The sequence below is a fragment of the Lathyrus oleraceus genome, chromosome 5, assembly GCF_024323335.1.
Source record: "Lathyrus oleraceus cultivar Zhongwan6 chromosome 5, CAAS_Psat_ZW6_1.0, whole genome shotgun sequence".
In the NCBI taxonomy this organism is placed as follows: domain Eukaryota; kingdom Viridiplantae; phylum Streptophyta; class Magnoliopsida; order Fabales; family Fabaceae; genus Lathyrus; species Lathyrus oleraceus.
Genome location: NC_066583.1, coordinates 246,102,169 through 246,109,012, shown reverse-complemented (window position 1 = coordinate 246,109,012; position 6,844 = coordinate 246,102,169). Strand labels below are relative to the sequence as shown.

The window sequence follows — 6,844 nt, the reverse complement described above, 5'->3', positions numbered from 1 at the left end:
ATAGTATACTAGTGATGAGTTGTTCTTGTCGGTTAAGCAAGTGAATGAGTTCGTGAGGGACGACACTGCAGTGTTTATGGTATTAGCTTTTATGAAGAAAAAACTAAAGTTGTGTTGAACGAGCTACATGTGGTGAGTGACTTTCGAAAGGTGTTTCCAGATGATATTAGTGATTTGTCACCAGAGCGCGAAATGAAGTTTTCCATAGACTTAGTACCTAGTACTAGTCCGATGTCAATGGATTCTTATAGGATGTCTATTTCAGAGTTGAGTGAGATGAATAAAAAATTGGAATATCTTCTTGAGAATAAGTGTGTTCGTCTGAGTGTTTCGCCATAAGGTGCGTAAGTGTTGTTAGTGAAGAAGAAGGATGGTAGTATGAGGCTATACATGGACTACCAACAGCTGAATAAGGTGACTATCAAGAACAAGTATTAACTTTTGAGGATTGATGATTTGATGTATCAATTGTTAGGTGCTTGTAGGGGGTGTACATGGGTTAGGTCAACCCATAAAACCCGGTCAAACCCACACAAAAAAAAAACAAAAATGTGTGTTGCGTCGGGCAATTTGGTGGATATGAGTTTAAAAACTAAAAAACCCATTAAAAGATCATTATTTTCGGTAAAACCGGATCCAAATCCAAAAAACCTATTGACCCACTAATCAAATATTTATTATTACGATTTTAATGATTTTGATGAATATTACTTTAGTTGTTGCAATTTTAGTCTCTTAAAATTTACTATTTTAGTGAATCATGACTTTAACTAATTTTGAATGTTTCACTCTTTAATTATTTTGATGCTAATACAATTTTATGTCATGCAACTTTAATTTGTTGCTAGTATTTTATGATAATTTTATTAGTTGATGATATCATTTATTATTTTATGATGCTAAAAGATAGTAAAAATATGTTATCTAATAATTTTTAAGAAAATATAAATATTGAGTAATTTTTATAAAAAAAATTGGATGACTCACCATTTTGTTATTTAATATTAATAAAAAAGAAAAATCATTTGGGTAACCCATTATCCAACCCAATCCAACCCAAAAATTAGTGGGTTTGCCCAAACCGTCTCATTGGTGTAACGGGTAGTTATTTTACATAACCCAAACTGAAGTGTCCTATATGGATTGAGTATTGGGTTTGGCCAAACCCAACCCAAACCGGCCCACGTACACCCCTAGGTGCTTGTGTGTTTAGCAAGATAAATTTGCGTTTGGGTTATCATTATATTTGTGTGAAGCCGAAAGATATTCCGAAGACTGCTTTTAGAACGAGGTATGGTCACTACGAGTATTCGATAATGTAGTTTGGGGTGTCTAATGTGCTTGGAGTTTTCATGAAATACATGAATAGAAACTTTCATCCATATTTAAACTAGTTTGTGGTTGTGTTTATAGATGACATCCTGATATACTCGAAGTCTGACGAAGAGCGTGTGGAATATTTGAGAATTGTATTACAGACATTGAAAGAGAACCAGTTATATGCAAAGTTGTCCAAGTGTTTGTTCTAGTTAAGAGAAGTGATTTTCCTTGGTCATTTGATTTATAATGGTGGTATAGTTGTGGATCCATCGAAGATAGATGTTATGTTACAATGGAAGATTCTGAAGTATGTCATTAAGATTAGAAGTTTTCTTGGATTGGCTGGTTACTATAGGAAGTTCATTGAAGGTTTTTTGAATTTAGCATTGTCGTTGACTCAATTGACTCGTAAAGGTCAAGCATATGTTTGGGATGTGAATTATGAAGAGAGTTTCCAAGAAATCAAGAAGAAGTTGACGTCTGCTCCAATTTTGATTTTGTCGAATATAAGTGAGCCCTTACATGTATATTGTGATGTTTCGAGATGGATCTAGGAGGTATGTTGGTGCAAAATGGTCAGGTGGTAGCTTACGCTTCTAGATAGTTGAGAGTTCATGAAAGGAATTATCCTATGCATGATCTTGAGTTGGCAGGAGTGGTATTCGTGTTGAAAATTCGGAGGAACTACGTATTTAGCTCCAGATTTGAGGTGTTTAGTGATCACAAGAGTTTAAAATATTTATTTAACTAGATTAAGACCCGCGCGATGCGCGACAGTTAATTAATTTTTATTTATTTCGTATTGAGTTTTATATATTTTCAGAATTTTTATTTTGTAAATATGAATTAATTACGAATAAAAAAAATGTATATTTGTAACTTGAGAGTGACATACAAGATTTTATTTTACAAATTGAAATAATTTTAAAAGATATCCCAAATGATTTATTTTTTATTTTGATTCTAATGTATTTTTAATATCGGTCTCTCTTTTAAACATTTAATAAGAAAAATATAGAGAATAAATATATAGATTCGAAAAAGAGTGTTGTATTCTCTATTATCTTTTTATAGATTAAATGAGAGTAATTTAGACCGGAAAATTATGGAATATATACTTTAACATTAAAAGTATTTTTCAAGTGTTTCTTTTGTTGCTATGATTTTAAGAAAACAAAAAATATTTTAAAGTGTGTGGATTTGAACATCTCTTTTATTTTTAAAATTTTGAAAAATATATTTAGTTGGAGTAATAATAAATGTATTGTTAGTAAATTAGTATGATATTTTTTAAAATAAACAAAATTAATAATCAAATATTGGGTAATTGTATTTTTGCATTTGTTTGGATTCGAACCCGTGAGCTTTTATAGAGAGAAACAATATGTTTTGACCTTTTCAAAACTGAAAATGAATTTTGAGAGATGCCAAATATATAGTTGACTTGTATATTGAGAAGATTGTTAGTTTGTATGGTATTTCGTCGAGCATTGTGTCGGATAGGGATCTGAGGTTCACGTCGAGGTTTTGGAAGAGTTTGCAAGAAGCTTTGGGTACTAAGTTGAAGTTGAGTTCCACTTATCACCTGCAAACTGATGGCCAAACGGAGAGGACTATCTAATCCTTGGTGGATCTGTTGAGGGCTTGTATGCTAGACCAAGGAAGTGCTTGGGATAACAACTTGACACTGATTGAGTCCACTTACAATAACAGTTTCCATTCAAGTATTGGGATGATACCATTTGAGGCGATGTATGGCAGGATGTGTAGGACACCTCTGTGTTGGTACGAATCTGGTAAGAGTGCAATAATTGGACCTGAGATTATGCAATAGACTTTTGAGAAGATCAAGATGATTCAAGAGAAGATGAAAGCTTCACAGAGTCTCCATAAGAGTTACCATGATAATAGGAGGAAGACGCTTGAGTTCAAAGAGGGGGACCATCTGTTTTTGAGAGTTACCCCAATAACCAGTGTTGGTCGAGCCTTGAAGTCTCGAAAGCTTATGCCATGTTTTGTTGGTCCATACCAGATCTTGCAGAAGTTATGAGAGATGGCCTATCAGATTGTCTTGCCATCGCCGCTTGCTAATCTTTATGATGTGTTTCATGCGTCTCAATTAAGGAGATACATTCTAGATTCGTCTCATGTGATCCAAGTGGATGATAAACAGGTGAAAAAACCCTGACTGTGGAGGCATTGCCCATGCAGATACAGGATCGGGAAGTGAAGCAGTTGCGTGGTAAGGAGATTGCGTTGGTGAGGGTAGTGTCGGGAGGACCAACTGATCGAATCATAACTTGGGAGCTGGATGGTCAAATGAGAGAGTCGTATTTGACTTTGTTTCCTTCATGTAATTTTCGAGGGCAAAATTTTTTATAAGTGGAGGGAAGTTGTAACACCCCAAATTCGATTAATTAATTTAATTGAATTATTTATAATTTTATTTGATTAATTGGTGTTTTAAATTATTTGTTGTGTGGTTGTAAGGGTAAGTATCCTTGAAGTAGAGGTATAGAGAGAGTAAGAGCTTGGAATATTCGTTTAGAATTAATTAGAATTTTAATTAATTATTAGAATAAATAGTATTTTATTTGAATTAGTTAAATAAATAATAAAAATGATAGAATTGAGTCATTCGTGAGAATTGGAGGAAATAAGTGGTAAAAATAGAGAAATTAGTATTGAGTTGGGCAAATTTCATAATAAGACAAAGTGGTGAGAGAGTACATATTCTAAAAGTAGGGAAAGAGCTAGGTTTTTAGAGAAACATCAGATACATAGAAAAGAGGCAAAAGGGAGAAAGAGCAAAAGCTAGGTTTTTGAAGAAGGAACCATAGAGATTGCTTGATTCGTCATCAATTGCTGAAAATTTAAGGTAAGAGGAGATAAAGTGTTACTAATTAGGGTATTGCGTGATGGGGTGATGATGAGTAATCCTTAATCTCATTAGGGTTCTTAGCTTTCTTGAGATGACTTATTATATGATGAATTTTCTGGAAATTGTTGGTTGGATTTGTGTTTATAGGTGTTGTAATGATTGGATCAATATTTGAACTACCATGAATATATATGTATGATTTTTTGTCATTGATGAGAGTGTGAAAGCTTGAGTTTTGTTCACGATGAGGAGAAAAATTATTGTTGAAATTGATGATGAAATTGCTGTGAAATGGGGTGAAATGGGTGATTTATATGTTACTGATTATGCTAGTATGATTTATAGTTATAAATCATGTTTGGGTCTGTTAAATTTTTGTAAAATAATTTGGAATGATATATAAGGGTTTTGAGATGAAGGGGATGAAGACTGTAGGAGAAAAACTAGAATTTTTAGAAAAAAATAAGCAGTGCAATCGATTGCAGGGGGGTTGCAATCGATTGCATGCCTTGAAAAAAGTATATAAAAAGCATGCAATCAATTGTAGGGGGATTACAAACGATTGCAATGTCTAGAAGTGTGATTTTTACGAAGTCAGTAGCAAAACTTGTTTATGTGACAATCGATTGCACCATGACAAATAGTGAAAAATTCTTCTTTTGTTTTCGTTGCATTGTCTGACGATTTTGGCCGTATCTTTTAATTCGTAGGTCCAAATAATTCTTCTTTTGTTTTCGTTGCATTGTCTGACAATTTTGGTCGTATCTTTTGATTCGTAGGTCCAAATGAGGCGCCGTTTAAAGTGTTAGAAAGCTAACATGCAAAGCTACCTCCTGATTATGCATGGTGAAATATTTAAGTTGTAGTTAACTACATACTGTAGGGATATTTATGATGACTTATATGATTGGTTAGCGAATCATTATTTTTATGTGATGATGTGTTGTTGTTTTGGTGAAGTAACATGAATGAATGCCTACGAAGTCATGTTTGATGAGATACTACTATTGTTGTGGTTTATTGATATCATAACATGAATTTATTCTTGAGTATGATGAATGATGTGATGCATAAATGGTGAGATGTGTATGGAGATCCTTTTGGTGAACCTTTTTGTGATAATGCATATTGTTGAGAGTCATGCATCATGGTGTACGGGCTTCAATCCAGCTTTAGTATGCTCTGGTCCTATGATAGGGATCGAGAGCGAGTAGCCGTTTTAAGGTAGGAATCAGTGAAGCGTTACTTATGGTGATGGTAACGATTGGTGTGCTCTGATCATATGGTGGAGATTAGGGGCGAGATAAACCTAAGTGTTTGTGAATGGTATCATATGCATAATGAGTAGTTATGGAGTATATTTGCATATATGATTGCATATGTTGTTGATTTTTCATGATGTTGATGATTGAATGTGATTATGTAATTGTTCTCATGAATTGGGTGTGAGAATATGTTGTTGATGGTTGTGTAATGAATATGTGTTTGATGTGTATTCTCTACCTTAACATTCTTTACACTGTTTATATTGGTTTGTCATTTCTCACCCCCTTTACTTTCATGTTATCTACCTTGGACATCTTGCATATACTAAGGAGTAGAGTTTGTTGTTATAAGTGGAAATTAGCTCTTGGAGTTACTTCGTTTAGTTTCGTCGTTATTTTAGAAGTCTTGATTTGATGTTGTAACATCGGGGTTAGGAACATGCTTGTTTGCTTATTATGTTTGTTAGAGTTTAATTATTTATTTAGTTTATGTTGGAATTACTCAATGGTTGAATATGATAATTCTTTACTTTGAAAACAATTTATTATGATTTGAAGATTAAGACTAAGAGTCTAAGTTGTAATGTTTTGTTATTTGAAATAAATCGATACCGCCTCAATGATACCTTAAGTGAAGGTGAGCATGCGATGACATGTGTTGTATGAAGTTAATTTCCGTTGCATGTTTGTTAAAAGTTTGATTTATTAAAGGTTTTGTCGGTGGTGACACCTTAGATTGTCGTGTAAACCTTAATATATAAGTTTTAGGGTTTATGGTGTTACAACAATGCTAAGCTAAACTTTGTAATTGGTTTGAGGCATGTTTCACTCCTTCTATTTTAATATATTCGTTTTGATTTTCCAAAAGATAAATATAATAATTTTCCATGTAATAAATTGTAAATGTGAGTGTTGAAGAATTAATAGAGAAGAAAAAGTTAATAGAAGTATTGCCTGATGATGAGAAAAAGAAGAATTTTTTTACCTCATACCCCTACAGTTATACCTATTGTTAGTTGCGGTAAAGCATCAAGCAAAAGTAAGTATTTTGTTGTATCGTCTCCACAGGGATTGGTGCGACATCAAATGTCGTTCAACGGTTTCTACGTTTTTAAGCTTAGATTTTTTAAAGAATTGGATCTAAAAGCTAAACTATGTAAAACAAATGAATAAATAAATAAAGCTTCAGAGAGATCTGAGAGCTTTACAGGATTGTATTTCATCCACCATACGAACATGTAATTTTCCAATCAGTTATGCACAATCTAAATATTCATCAATATCATCACGTATCACTCACAACAGAGTTCATATCTGCAACTTCCGTAGAGAGTTCTACCGTATTGTTTAATCGACGATCTCTCAGCCTATCAAACAA

At 33.2% G+C, this 6,844-nt stretch overlaps 1 long non-coding RNA gene across 1 annotated transcript; it reads left to right on the top strand.

Annotated features, from left to right (window-relative positions):
• Window positions 1-4,072: 4,072 nt before the first annotated feature.
• LOC127081124 (uncharacterized) lies at window positions 4,073-5,202 on the top strand. Its single transcript, XR_007788060.1, has 2 exons — window positions 4,073-4,198; window positions 4,981-5,202. It is a non-coding gene; the product is annotated as an uncharacterized LOC127081124 (long non-coding RNA).
• Window positions 5,203-6,844: the final 1,642 nt, after the last annotated feature.